The sequence below is a fragment of the Phascolarctos cinereus genome, unplaced genomic scaffold (assembly GCF_003287225.1).
Source record: "Phascolarctos cinereus isolate Bilbo 61053 unplaced genomic scaffold, phaCin_HiC Scaffold_5;HRSCAF=322, whole genome shotgun sequence".
Lineage (NCBI taxonomy): Eukaryota > Metazoa > Chordata > Mammalia > Diprotodontia > Phascolarctidae > Phascolarctos > Phascolarctos cinereus.
The window spans coordinates 149890936-149906918 of record NW_027555958.1 but is presented as its reverse complement, the minus strand read 5'-3'; the positions used below and the strand labels follow the sequence as shown (position 1 = coordinate 149906918).

Genomic DNA, 15983 nt, shown 5'->3' with positions numbered 1-15983 from the left:
ACACACGTAAGATGTATAAAAGATAGCATCCAGATCTGGGCATGCTGCTGTATAATCCCTGAGATTGGCAGATTCAACAGGAGAATTCTAAATTGAAGCAGAGCTAAAATCAGTTGGGTTTCTGCACTAAGTCCAGCACTAATGTGGTAAACCCCTGGGGGCTAAGGACCACCAGGTTCCCTAAAGAGGGGCTAACTGGCCCAAGCCAGAAAAACAAAACAGGTTAAAACTTCCATAATAATCGGCATTGGGATAAGACCTATGAGTGGCTGCTGCACTAACAGCCTGGTTAAAATAGTCTTGTTTATCCTTCATTCTTTTTTTTTTTTAAGGCAACTGGGGTTAAGTGACTTGCCCAGGGTCACACAGCTAGTAAGTGTCAAGTGTTTGTCTGAGGCCTGATTTGAACTCAGATCTTCCTGACTTCAGGGCCAGTGCTTTATCCACTGCACCACGTAGCTGCCCCTTGTCGTTCATTCTTGAAGAGCACCATGACATCAGGAAGTAGATGTCATGACTTGCAAGTGAATTGGATTTAAGTGAGACAGGGCTGTGCAAAGTCACCAGTCTCACTCTCTCCTCTGGAGCCATCTGGGTTCAGTGGCAAGATATAGATCAGGATGACTGGAGACCCAGTCTTCTGGGGGAGGGGGGTGGGAGGAGGGAAGAGGAATATCATTCAGGAAATACACAATCATAAAACATATGGACCAGTCATGAAGCAAGAACAAAAACAAGGGTTGCATTGCTATACTGTACATAGAATACTCAAAAGACTTTAAGGAAGTCCTTCAGTACGTTGGGTAGATCCTTTTTGGAGGATTTGCGGGTAGGCATACAGAGGAAGAATAAGAGGACAAGAAATACCTAGGATAAGAAGGTTTGGATTGTAGGCTGCATCAGCAGATAGAGTAGCCATGTTGATAAGATCACAAATCTATCAAAGTATCAAGGTATCCCTTCCTCTATTTCTATAACCATAGCCCTATATCGGCGCTTCTTAGACCAATTAAGTCAAACCACCACCTCTTCTATGACCCTGATGGAGACAGCCCAGGACCCTAAACCCAAGAGTCTTAGGGATAGCAGTGCTTTTACCACCATCACTCTGAGAAGAAATTCCTGTGGAAAGGCAGCCTAGCAACTGCTACTGTAAGTGTTAACAGCCACATCTAATGAAGACCCAGAAAAAGAAAGTTCTTGTCACCAAAGTCCTTGGCAATGTCAAATGGTTCAACATCAGAAATTGATATAATTTAATTAATGGAAATGACATCAAATAAGAGGCATTACCTTCTGCTTTGCTGCTATATCCTAAGGACTATGGGACCTTTCCCCTCAGACTTGCAGCTGAAATCTTCCATGTGTGTTGTCTCCCCTATTAGAACATGAGTTCTTTGAGAATAGGGACTGTCTTCTTTCCTATATGTATCCCCAGTGTTTTGCACATGGTACACAACTAATAAATGCTTTTTTCATTCATTCATTCACATAGATTATAGCTTTAGCTTTCTAGGAAGCCTAGTTTTTTCCTGTCTTTTATATGTATTATATATAGCAGCAAGAGTCTTAATCCTTAAGCATTATTTTGATCACATTTTTATTTTTTTTAAGTTTTCTTTATTTTATTCTTTAAAAAAAAATTTTTCCTATTAAATATATTTTCACATTAGTAATGTTGTAAGTAAGAATTTAGAACCAATAGGAAGAACCACCAGAAAGAGGAAACAAAACACAACAGAAGAAAAAAAATAGCAAATAGTATGGTTCGATCTGTATTCAAACTCCATAGTTCTTTCTTTGGATGTAGATAGAATTTTCCATCATGAAGCCTTTGGAGATGTACTTGACCTTCATTTTAAAGGAAGAAAAGGAGTCTATGAGGCATAGGTAAGTAGGGAGAGTATTTCCAGCATGGGACATGGCCAGTACAAAGGCACAGGGCCTGGAGTTAAGAGTATCATAAGTGAAGAACAGAGAGATGCAGTTTGGCTGGATTGTAGAATGAGGGAGGGGCAGTAAAGTCCCATGAAGATTCAAGGAAGTTAGGGCTAGATTGTGAAGAGCTTTAAAAGCTAAATGGAGTAGTTTTATCCTATGGGGCAATAGGGAATCATTGGAGTTGGTTGAATAAGGGAGTCATGTTGCATATTGTAGGAAGAATAATAGCATAATAATAGCTAACATTTATTTAGCACTTACTAGGTGCCAGACACTGTGCTAAGTGCTTTACAATTATTATCTCATTTGATCCTCACAACAGCCCTGGAAGGTAGGTTCTGTTGTTAGCCCTGTTTTACAGATGAGGAAACTGAGGCCAATAAATTAAGTGACTTGCCCAGGGTCACATAGCTAATAAGTGACTGTGTGTGGATTTGAATTCAGTCTTCCTGACTGCAGGCCCAATGCTCTATCTACTGTGCCACCTAGATACCCCACGTAGTAAACCATATTAAAATATAAAAACTATTGCCATTCCTATAGAAAATGTCAGTTTCAAATACGTGAAACTAGCAACATGTTAAGCCATACCATAAAGCTTTTTATTGACTAAACCTGGCTAAAATTAATTAACATGCATGAAATTAAGGAGAGAAAAGGAAGCCCATAATATTTGTTATAGTATACTTGTTATAGGGTCCTTAATAAACATTAATGAATGATGCTGCTGCATCATTTTCTATCAGCATCCCTAACTTTACATGTAAGTGGTAAGCTCCTGTCTCAGGAAGTTTTTTCATACTTGGTGATCCCACAATGGGTGAGAATTCATATAATCAAACAATTTTAGAGCTGGAAGAGACCTTAGAAATCATCTGATTCAACCCCCTCATTTTAAAGGTGGGAAAACTGAAGTCTAGAGATGTTAAGATATTCCCAGAGTCATATAGCCTTTTACAAAAACATGAGAAAACCACTAGTGTTTAAGTATTTTAACTCGAATTTATATTGATCATTTATAGAATATTTTGGAACTGCCTGTTTTATGACTAATCTAGACTAAGACATCTGTGGCAGAAAGTTAGAACTGATGTCATCAAATGCCTTATCTAGCATATTATTCTTTTTGTCCCCCCATGGCCCCTACCAAAGAGGGAGTGTGCCAGATGATAACAATATCATACTGCAATATTTCCTGTCTGTGCTAATTTAAAAAATAGTCTTTGTCAGGACTTCCAGTGTATTCTTAACAATATCTAAAACAACAATATGCAAGGGATTAAAAAGGCACATTTTAAAAAAAAATTTTTGGGTTTTTCCTTGGTTACGTTTTTTCAAGGTAAAGATTTATATAATCTGAAAGTTTGTTAGTTGTTTTATTCATCTATTGTGAACAAATGAAACTGAATTTTTGTATGATTCAGGAATCCTCGTTCTTTCTTGCTCCAACTATTGAATGAATTCTGGCACCTTATTGTGCATAAAAACAACACAAATGCATCAATTTAACACACACAAAAATAGAGATCCTGATAGCCTAAATTAATGTGCTTAACACTGGATTTTTTCTTAAAATACTTTTAAAGAACTACCAATAGTAATTAATTATGACAAAAAGAACACTCGATTTTGAGTCAGATCCCAGAGCTTACACTTACACTTAGAACCGTGTGACCCAATGACCACAGGCAAGCCACCCTCCAGGCCTCATCTGTAAAAGAGGTGGTTGTTCTAGCAAGGTCCCTTTTCAAGTCCAAATCTATGCTCTGAGTCTAATGATCCCACAATGGGTAAGAATGATAATGATAATAATGATGCCATTAATGATGCTCAGCTTCCTGTTGCAAGGCACCAGAGTTCAACATCTTCGCTCTTTCCTCTTTCCCATGATTTTCCCTTGGCAGAGAGATCCTCTGATGTATCATGATGTATTGGTTTTATTGAATTGTAGCAGTGGAAGAAGGCACATTCTTCCTAAACAGGCTGTTTCTTGTGTAAGTGTTAGCTCCTGATAAGTGGTTCAAGGCCAGAAGACTTGGGCAGGAGAGGCTCCACTTAAACTCTTACTCAGTTGTATCCTGTCTCACAAAAAAATAGAGCAAGGAAGAAAGAAAGAAAGAAAGAAAGAAAGAAAGAAAGAAAGAAAGAAAGAAAGAAAGAAAGAAAGAAAGAAAGAAAGAAAGAAAGGAAAGAGAAAGAAAAGAAAGAGAAAGCAAGCAAGAAAGAAAGAAAGAAAAGAAAAAAGAAAGAAAGAGGAAAGGAGAAGTCTATGTAATTCTTTTAGTTCTCATTTCTTTTGAGTATCAGAGACTTTTGGTTTAACACTGGATACTACTGACTCCTAATTATACCTAGTGTTGAGGTCCTTAAAAGCAGCTAGGTGGCTGAGTAGATACAAAGCTGGGACTGGACCAAGGAGGACCTGAGTTCAAATGTGACCTCAGACACTGTGACCCTGGGCAAGTTGCTTAATCTCTGTTAGCCTTAATCCGGTGGAGAAGGAAATAGCAAACCACTTCAGTATCTTTGCCAAGAAAACCCCACCCATGGACAGTATTGGAGTGCTATGGTCCACGGGGTCACAAAGAGTCCAACACAAGTGAATAACAAGAGGCATGTAAAGAACACATACTACATAAATACATAAAGAATACAGGCAGTTGCATCACAATACTGATTATAAACTATGAAAAGAAATTCTATGTCACCTCCCAACCATCCCCCAACTCCTATTTCTATTTACTGAAATTGTTCCTTCACTTTAAGACTTAACTTAGAAGCCACCACCTCCATGGAGCTTTTCCTAATCTCCTAGACAGAAGTGATCTCTTCCTCCTCTGAATTAAATTCAGCTTGCTATCATGAACAAAGTTCTATTACATTGCAAACTCCTTAGGGCAGATATTCCTATTATTTTTGTTTTCTCAGAACCTAAAACAGTGGTCTCTCAAACAGCAGGCACTTAATCTTGTCTGATGAACTGAATGTAATATGTGCTTCTTCATGGGAATTCCCTCCTGTATTTTAGAGTTCATCAAAATGTATGGTCAGCTTTTTCATTTAAACCACACTGGAATGTACCATGCATAAGGGATGCTCACCAAATGTGAATTGAATGGTACTGCATCCTTACAGCAAAGTTTTTTCCCCTACCATTCGCCTTTAGATTGTTAACACAACGCAATTCATTTTATTTCTGTTCACATTATCTTTTTCAATTGAGGCCTTTTGTTTTTACAGCAAAATCTTCCCTTATTAAGACAAAGATTTGAAAAGGGAAAAATGTTAAGTAAAACCAACTACACATCAGCTGTGTTGGACTTTGGTTTTTGACATCAATCAATCAGTATTTATTAACCACCTACTGTGGACAGGTACTTGAGATATAAGGACAAAAAAAAAGACAAGTTCTCTCTCAGGGAGCTTACAGTCTATCTGAGGAAACAACATGTAAATAGGTAACTACATACAGAATAAATACAAAATAAATACAAAGGGAAGGATGAAAGGGCTGTATTGGAGCCAACTCTAAGTTAATTGTGAGAGCACTTATTAAATCTTCATTGTGAAAATTTATACTTCCAAAACCTGTAATCACTACAAATTAAGGGTTGATTTATTGTTTTCTTGATTGGCTTGTCTTAAGAAAGTGTTAATAATGCAGATTAAACTAAAAGTTTGTGCATACATTTTTTTTACCCCAGAGAGCCCAGTTATTAAGCATGTACCAACATACCCTTGTACTGCTCTATAAATCTTGCTTGAGTTCAGCAGGAGTACAGGAGAAGGCTCGGAGAATGAAGTCATCATCGGAATGGAAGCCTAGTAACTGGAGCTTAATAATAAAAACAATTAACAATAATGTCAATGATATAATAACTGGCACTTACATAGTGCTTCAAGGTTCACAAAATGATTTACATTTGTTATCTAACTTGAACTCCACAACATCCTGTCTACATACTAAAAAAGGAGGACACTAATAGGAGCATCATGAAAACTAGGTTATTTTACTATCTAATTATATGGGCAGATAGGTGGCACAGTGGATGGAATCAGGAGGACCTGAGTTCAAATTTGACCTCAGACACTTACTGACTGTGTGACCCTGGACAAGTCACTTAACCCTGTTTGTCTCAATTCTTAATCTGTAAAATGAGCTGAAGAAAGAAATGGCAAACCACAACAGCATCTTTGCCAAGAAAACCCCAAATGGGGTCACAAAGAGTCAGACACAATTGAAAAAACTTGACAACAACAACAACAACAACAAATTATTCTCCAATTATGTTATCTTCATTTCTAAAGTCATGATAATTTAAAAAAAATTTTTTAAATTTATTTTTAGTTTTCAACATTCACTTCCATAAAATTTTGAGTTTTAAATTTTCTTCTCCTTCCTCTCTTCCCCATTCCTCCAGATGGCATGCAATATGATATAGGCTCTATTTACACATTCATATTAAACATATTTTCACATTAGTCATGACATAAAGAAGAATTAAAATTAATGAGTAGAGCCAGGAAAAAGAAGAATCAAAACAAAACAACGAAAGAAAAGGAGAGCAAATAGTATGCTTCCATCTGCATTCAGACTCCAAAGTTCTTTCTCTGGATGTGGGTAGCATTTTCCATCATAAGTCTTTTGGAGCTGTCTTAGATTCTTGCACTGCTGAGAAGAGCTAAGTCTATCAAAGTCAATCATCACACAATGTGGCAGTTACTGTGTACAGTGTTCTCCTGGTTCTGCTCATTTGACTCAGCATCAGTTCATTTAAGCCTTTCCGGGCTTTTCTGAAGTCTGCCGATAATTCTATACCATTCCAAAGGTATGCCCTTTTAGAAATCCAATGTTCTATGGAAATGCCAAGAGTCATTATGGCCTATCTGTTGCAGTTAGCTGCTCATAGTCCTCACAACAGTATCAAGATAAATAACTTTTTGTGTCAAATGTCCAGCAAGTCTATGGTGTCATTTAAAAAAACAACTACATACCAATCAAACTACCAAAAATTATTTCATAGAGCCAGAAAAAATAATAACAAAATTCATCTAGAAGAACAAAAAGTCCAGACTATCAAGGGAATTAATGAAAAGAAATGCAAGGGAAGGTGGCTTAGCCATACCAGATCTTAAATTGTATTATAAAGCAGCAATCATCAAAACTGCTTGGTATGACTAAGAAATAAAATGGTAGATCAGTGGAATAGGGTAAGTACACAAAACACAATAATCAATATCTATAATAATCTACTGTTTGATAAATCCAAAGACTCCAGCTTCTGGGATAAGAATTCACTATTTAACAAAAACTGCCGGGAAAACTGGAAAATAGTATGGCAGAAAGTAGGCATAGATCAACATCTTACACCCTATATCAAGATAAAGTCAAAATGGGTACATGATTTAGATATAAAAGTTGATACTATAAGCAAACTAGGAGAGAAAGGAATAGTTTACCTGTCAGATCTATGGCGAAGGGAAGAATTCATGACCAAACAAGAGATAGTACACATTATTAAATACAAAATGGATAATTTTGATTATATTATATAAAAGTTTTTGTACAAACAAAGCCAATGTAACCAAGATTAGAAGGGAAGCAGAAACCTGGGAAACAATTTTTGTAGCCAGTATCTGATAAAGGCCTCATTTCTAAAATATATAGAGAACTGAGTCAAATTTATAAGAATACAAGTCATTCCCCAGTTGATATACGGTCAAAGGATATGAATAGGCAGTTTTCATAGGAAGAAATTAAAGCTATCTATAGCCATATGAAAAAATGCTCTAAATCACTATTGATTAGAGAAATGTAAATCAAAACAACTCTGAGGTACCACGTCACATCTATTAGAGTGGCTAACACAGGGCAGCTAGGTGGCTGCAATGGATAGAGCATTGGCCCTGGAGTCAGGAGGACCTGAGTTCAAATGTGACCTCAGACCAAGCACTTGACACTTACTAGCTGTGTGACCCTGGGCAAGTCACTTAATCCCATTGCCTAACACCCCCCCAAAAAAAAAACCCAGAGTGGCTAACATGACAAAACAGGAAAATGATAAATGTCAGAGAAGATGTGGGAAAATTGGAATATCAGTTGTGAACTGATCCAGCCATTTGGGGAGAAATTTGGAACTATGCCCAAGGGGCTATAAAAGTGTGCATACTCTTTGACCCAACAATACCATTTCTAGGTCTATATCCCAAACAGATCATACAAATGGGAAAAGGACCCACATATACAAAAATATTTAAAGCAGCTTTTTTGTGGTTACAAAGAATTGGAAATTGAGGGGATGCCTATCAATTGGGGAATGGCTGAACAAGTTGTGGTATGTGAATGTAATGGAATACTATTGTTCCACAAGAAATAATGAGCAGGCAGACTTCAGAAAAACTTGGAAAGACTTACATGAACTGATGCTGAGTGGAGGAAGCAGAACCAGGAAAACATTGTACACATTAACAGAAACATTATATGATGATCAACTTTGATAGACTTAGCTCTTCTCAGCAACAATTAATTCCAAAAGACTCATGATGGGAAATGCTATCCACATCCAGAGAAAGAATTATGGAGTCTGAATGCAAATCCAAGCATACTATTTTTCCTTTTTTTGTTTTTTCTTTTCTCGTGGCTTTTCCCTTTGGTTTTAATTCTTCTTTACAACATGACTAATGTTGAAATATGTTTAATATGATTGTACATGTATGACCTATATCAGATTGCATGCCATCTTGGGGAGGAGAGGGAGGGTGAAAAAATTTAAAAGTCAAAATCTTATAAGAGTGAATGTTGAAAATTAAAAATAAATAAATGCATGAATTTTTAAAAGTGAAAACAAAAATTAGGGCTTAGTTCCAAGAGATCAGTAAAGATAATACAGAGTTCTCAAATTGTTATGAAAAATATCCTAATACTCTCTTGACTAGTTCTGTATAAATGAGTCAATATCTAAAGACCAAATCTCAATAAAATTTACACTGGAATTCTGAGCAAGACTTTCAGGATTTCTGAATGTCATCTTTAGCAAACTAAAGTCCTCCAGAAAGGGAAACTCTCCTTTCTTGGGGTTTCCCTATAATAGATGAGTTGATTATCCTTGCTTCTATGCCAAACTCTAAGACCAATGTTATTACTTTCAGAGAATCTTTATCCAAAAGGAGACAGTTACTAGTTAACTAGTTATTATTATTACTATTCTTTTTAAAATCTGTGTGACATGGGTAAACAATAAATATTTCGTTTGACGAATGAGGAAACTGAAACACAGATCTTAAATAACTTAAGTTACTTTTCAGAAGTCCCATGTTAAGACTGAGGGCTGGTTAAAAAAAAAAAGCAGTCTAAAATATTTGATACAATTTGGACTCACCATCCAACGAGCAGCTCATTGTACCAGGCTGGATAGCTGCCCAAGGCCAGAATCACCCTAGATAATCCCCATTCTCAAGGATACTAGGGACAGCAGGTTATTCTGTCTACTCTTTTAGGAGTTTAGCCTGCTTTCAGCTTTACTTCTAGTCATTTCAGGCTTGTTATAGGGTAGGGATGAATAGGAGAAGGGAATTACAATCTCTCCAGGATGTTTGGAACCAGAGACAATTTGATGTTTGACCTGCTGTTACAACAACAGGCTTTCTGTTTGTCATTTTCACTGGACCAAGCAAGCACTTTCTGTTAAAAGAAAAAACGTGTTAGACTCATTTGCAACACTTCCTTTTTTATGCGATTTAATTATGAGAACTTGGTTTGGGAACTGGTAGCAATAACTGGTAAGTACTCCACCAGTTCATTATTAGTACAAAGTAAATTATCCCAGATTTGTCTGTGCTATCTTACATTGTAATGAAGAGGAAAAACAGTTTATGTTAAACTCTTCCCTATTTGAGTATAGGGATAGAGCAGAGAAAAAGAGAAGAGATTTCTTTTTTTCATGAGGCAATTGGGGTTAAGTGACTTGCTCAAGGTCACACAGCTAGTAAATGTCAAGTGTCTGAAGGCACATTTGAACTCAGGTCTTCCTGACTCCAAGGCCAGAGCTTTATCCACTGTGCCACCTAGCTGCCCCCAAGAAATTTCTAAAATCAGTAGATCTAATGCAAAATGTGCTGATTTGAGTATCAGAGGGTAGTAAAATATTAGAATCCAACTGCTTGTGCATTTTCAAGTACTGTTCTACACTTAGAGAAAGAACAATATTGTAATCAGGAGAAGGTATATTTTTTGTGCCATATCTTAAGATATAGGCCATTGCAAGCTAATTTTTCTTTGCAAATTATTTATTTACCATATACTTTGTACCCAGCATGGAACTATATTTCTTACTTCTGTCCATCTTCCTTCATCATTCTCACCTTAAAATTGGATTCTCTTCAATTTATCTTGTATATATCATTTGTGCAGAATTGTTTGCATGTTGTCTCTGCCATTAAACTATGAGCTCCTTGAAAGCAGGGACTTTAAATTTTTCTCCCCCTCCCACCCCACCTTCCTCTCCAAGACAGCACACATTCTGATCGAGGCTATACATATACATTCCTATTAAACATATTTTCACATTAGTGATGTTGTAAGGAAGAATTAGAACCAATAGGAGGAACCACCAAAAAGAGGAAACAAAACACAACAGAAGAAAAAAATAGCAAATAGTATGGTTCGATCTGTATTCAAACTCCATAGTTCTTTCTTTGGATGTGGATAGCATTTTCCATCATGAGGCCTTTGGAGATGTCTTAGATCCTCGTATTGCTGAGAAGAGCTAAGTCTATTAATATTAGTCATCGCACAGCGTGGCTGTTACTGTGTATGATGTTCTTCTGATTCTGCTCACTTCACTCAGCATCAGTCCATACAAGTCTTCCCAGGTTTTTCTGAAGTCTGCCTGTTCATCATTTCTTATAGCACAATAATATTCCATTGCATTTATATACCACAACTTGTTCAGCCATTCCCCAATGGATGGGCATCCTCTCAATTTCCAACTCTTTGCCACTACAAAAAGATCTGCTATCAATATTGTTGTACATATGGGTCCTTTTCCCATTTGTATGATCTCTTTGGGATACAGCCCTAGAAGTGCTATTGCTGGGTCAAAGGGAGTGCTAACTGCTTTACAGATATCTCGTGTAGAAAGAACTCTGCATTTGGAGCTGGATGACCTTAGTTTGAATGCTGGTTTTACCTCTTACTACTTGTTTGACCTTGTTAGTCCCTTCGCCTCTCCTCAACCCTTATCTCAGTTTTTTGATCTGTAAAATGAGTCAATGAGTGGGGTGGACGGGTGGACTAGGTGAACTTTTAAGGTACTTTACACTTCTATGGTTATATGAATCTAAGAAGAAAGACTTCTTGAAGAGGTAAACCTCCAGTCCTATCTGGAAGGAAGTGGTGGATACGAACTGATGGAAGAGGAATCAAGTTAGTGGTTCCAGGTAAGAGCAAATGGCACAAAGGAACAAAGGCAAGAATTAGCAGAATGTGTCCAGAGGACAGTAGGTATATTCTTGAGTAAAGTAAAACAATGTTGAGAATAAGCAAGAAATGATTTCGAAAAGTTAAAGTGGGTGGTCCAATAAAATATAACAGGTTATGATGATTTACTTTGTATTTCTTCTGTATATAGTTGCATAGGCATATATTATCTTTCCTGATCAAAGATGAACTCCATATATATACACCAATATCTAGCTCCTCTTTGTTCTTGTTTCAAGTATGTGATCCTTGAAACTTCCAGGGAGGAAAGGGATAGGGAGGTACTTACAAGTAATGTACTCTGGCAGTCTCTGTCTCAGTCTGTCTGTCTTTCTGTCTCTCTCACTGAATCATCATTATCATCCTAGGCTCATAAAAAATAATAATTTAAATAGATGTGATTCAAGAGAACAATGAGTAGGCACAGGTTACATATAAAGCACTAATAAAAGGAAGTTTTAAAGAAAGGAATTTTAAAAATCATCTAGTTGATCCATTCATTTTACAGATAAGGCCCCAAAGAAATTAAGTGACTTAAACAATATCATACAGTTAGCTAATGGCAGACCTGGAACTAAAACCTAGTTTTTACTTGCTGTGGAATGCTCTTTCTACTATTTTTACTGCTGCTTCTCTTTCGTATATAAGATGAGATGACAAAAGATGATCTCTGGTAACATTATTATCTTAATTACATGTTATGTTTCGCAATGCCTGCTGAAGTTATCTGTATTGTTATGTTTTGTTTTTTATTACTTAGGTCATGTTAGTATTTTTAATATTAAAAATAGGAAGTTTAGAAAAATGATGGAGGGGGAGAGCATTTCAGTAAGGACCCTGAGTTTGAATGTAAGGCTGACTTTGGACTTGATGTGACAAGGAATGAAAGTCACTTGAGGCAACTCTAATGAAAACATCTGAGGTGGATCATTCACTAGTGGGAATGATGATGATGATGATGATGATGATGTAGCAGGTGTGCCTGGTATAGGCCAAGCTGGAGCAAAACTAGAGGCAAGGAAACCAAATAAAAATTTTTGCAGTAATCCAGGTACAAGGAGATAAAGATTAGGAACAAGGGTGATCATTGTAGAAACAGAGAGGATAATTAATAGCATTTAATATCAAATTGAATATGGAGGACAAAGAAAACTTAGGATGATGATAGAGTTAGGAAGGTGTGACTATTTAGGAGTAAAGGTGATGACCTAGATATGCATTTTATTACAGATTTAAACCAACTATTTTTATTTGGTAGGGTGGAGATAATGCACTGCTTTGTGACACATATTGGCTGGGTAACCCTGGGCAAATAATTTAATTTCTCAGTGCTGTAAGCACCTCTCTATAAATTGTAGAGAAGGTGCTGACCTGCATTGATAGAGGGAATTTCCTTATCTGGGAGTTCCCAATACCCAGGAAATCATAGCTCTAGTTGCTAGCTAGCTCAGTCCCCTAATGCAGAGATAGCACGATATAATAGATCATTATACTTTGGGTCAAAATAATCCATTTCGTGTCCTGGCTCTGATACTTCTTAGCTATGTGATCTTAAGTAAATCCCTTAATCTCTGAGCCTCAGTTTCTGTGTTTATAAAATGGAAATAATAATTAGTGCCCTGCCTACTTCACAGGCTTGCAGTAAAGGGCAAAGGAATATTCTTAGTTTAAACATAATTTTAACAAGCTTCACTAACTCCTTTTCTTTTTTTCCAGTTTAATTTTATTTCTTAACTAAAATAATGCCTTTTCTCCCTCTCACCTGCATTGAGAAAGAAAAACAAAACCCCTGTTATAAACATGTATAATCAAAACAAATTCCTGCGTTAATCACATCCCCCAAAATAGTAAGGTCCCCATTAGTGCAAATAATGAATCCCCTGAAGTGATTAATGTTTTCTAATTCACACTATTCAAAGTTATAGTTGTGTATTTACATGGTAATTGGCTCCAGCCCACTGAAAACATTCAGTGTGAATTCTAATAATGTGACCACTTCAGGTAATTATTATTTACACATATTGGGACCTAGCTGTGCATCTCAATCTGCACTTTGAATTCATCACCTTTTCCATTAGGTGGTAGGTAGCATGTTTCGTCATGAGTCCTAGGCAATTGTGGATGGTTGTTCTGTTGATCAGAATTCCTAAGTCTTTCAAAGTTGTTTGTCTTCATAATATTACTGTCATTGTATATATAAACTTTTCTGGCTCTGTTCATCTCACTCTTCATCACTTCATACAAGTGCTCCCAGGTTTTTCCAAAGCCAACCCCTTTATCATTTCTTATAGCACAATAGTATTCTATAATATTCATATACTCTAATCTGTTCAGCTATTACCTAATTGGTGGGAATTCTCTTAGTTTCTGATTCTTTGCCACCAAAAAAAGAACTGCTATAAATATTTTTTGTACAGTTTGTTTTACTCAGGACTACTCCTTCTCTTAACTTATCCTCCCTTTTATTCTCCTCTCTTACTTCTTCCCTTTCCGTCTGGTTTCCCTGTTGAGTGAAATGTATTTCTGTATCTGATTGTGTCAATTTTTCCCTCCTTTGACCAGTTCAGATGAGAGTGAGGTTCAAGTATCAACTGCTCCCTCTCACCCTTTCCTCCTTCTTGGTGTGGGCTTTTACTTGTCCATATATGTTTAGTAATGATATAAATTCATTGCAAATGGTACCTTTTAGCAATATGTAGTTTCCCTATTTATCTCTTTTAATCATCTATTTTTGTTGCTGCTTTGTTTAAAATCATGACTGCTACTCCTGCCTTTTTTTCTTCAGTTGAAACATAATAGATTTTGCTTCAGCCCGTTATTTTAACTGTGTACATCTTTCGATTTCAAGTGTGTTTCTTATAAACAACATATTGTTGAATTCTGCTTTCTAATGTGTTCTGTCATCCTTTTCTACTTTATGGATGACTTCATCCTATTCACATTCATAGTTATGATTGTTAATTCTGGTTTTTTCCTTCATCGTTATTTGTTTACATACTCCCCCCCCCTTCTTCTTTATAAAGAAAAAGAGGATTGTGAGAAAGGAGTGATCTCATCACTGGTGCTCTAGGTTTGCTGTAATTCATCTATTCCCTGGTTGCTCTTCTCTTTTGCTCTCTCAGAGACCAAAACCAGATTTTTTTCCTTTTTCTTTTAAAAAAAACTCTTTGAAAGTACTCTCATTAATTGTTTGTTTGGCTCAACACTAGACCCTCCCTAAATCTATTCTCCTTCTTATTCACCCTTTTTTTCTTCTCCCCCTTCCTTTGGTTTCCCTGTTGAATAAAATGTATTTCTAAACCCAGCTGTGTGTATGTGCATTTTTCTCTCCTTTGGCCAGTTCTGCTGAGAGGGAGGCTCAAGTATCAACCACTTCCCCCACCCCTACACACCCACTCCTTCCTCCTTGTTTGTGTAGACTTCTATTTATGCATCTTGATTATTTGAGATAATTTCCCCCATCCTTCTTCACTTCCCCCCCAACCCAGTATATTGTTCTTCCCCTTTCTCAATCTTATTTTAAGATTATTTAACCACATAACAGGATCATTCTTGGGACCTCTAATTAGACTCCCATACCAAACTGATGATGCTAGGATTCTGAGGAAACACATATATCAACTCCCAATTTTAAAATGTAAACAATTTATTCTTGTCCAGTCTCTTATGTTTGCTTACTCAAATTTACCTTTATGTGTTTCTCATACCTAGGTAATGGAAACTAGAATGGACCAAAAAGAAATAAATAACCCCATGAGACAACAAGAAATATTAGAACAAAATTAAAAGTTTGAAAAAATAGAAGAAAATGTAAGAGATCTGATATTTTTTTAAAAATTGGCCTGAAAAACAAGTCAAGGAGAGATAATTTAAGAATCACTGGACAACCTGAAAGACATGTTGTTTTTAAAGCCTGGACCTCATTTTTCAAGAAATCATAAATCAGAAAACTGTACAGATCTATTAGATCTAGAGGACAAATTTAAAAGAAGTCCCAGAAAAGACTTGTATGTTCTGATGCTGAGCGAAATGAGCAGAACCAGGAGAATGTTGTACATAGTAACAGCCACGTTGATCGATGCCTAATACTGACAGACTTAACTCTTCTCAGCAATACAAGAATCTAAGACATCTCCAAAGACCTCATGATGGAGAATGCTATCCGCATCCAAACTATGGAGTTTGAGTACAGATTGAAGCATACTATTTGCTCTTTTTTTCTTCTGTTTTGTCTTTTTCCCTTTCTTGTGGTTCCTTCTATTGCTTCTAATTCTTCCTTACAATATGACTAATGTGAAAATATGTTTAATAGGAATGTATATGTATAGCCTATATCAGATTGTGTGCCATCTTGGGGAGTGAGAGGGGAAGGGAAGGGGAGAAAAATTTTAAACTCAAAAGCTTATTTTGATAAATCAAAATAAAAATAATTTTTAAAAATGAAGTCAGCAGAACCAAGTGAAATTTAGACCAGATAACAAAATTGTAAAGAGAAATAATGGAAAGACTTAAGTCTAATCAATGCAATGACCAAGTACAACTCCAGAAGGCCTCTGGTGAAACA

The 15983-nt window shown here is 36.4% G+C and overlaps 1 long non-coding RNA gene across 1 annotated transcript in view; it reads right to left on the bottom strand.

Annotated features, from left to right (window-relative positions):
- Positions 1-3304: 3304 nt before the first annotated feature.
- The window catches only part of LOC110222873 (uncharacterized), an 18777-nt gene continuing 6098 nt past the window's right edge, over positions 3305-15983 (bottom strand). The window contains exons 2-3 of the long non-coding RNA XR_002328514.2: positions 5678-5776; positions 3305-4019 (exon numbers count right to left, since the gene is read on the bottom strand). This is a non-coding gene — a long non-coding RNA (uncharacterized LOC110222873). The remainder of the gene's footprint in view (positions 4020-5677; positions 5777-15983) is intronic.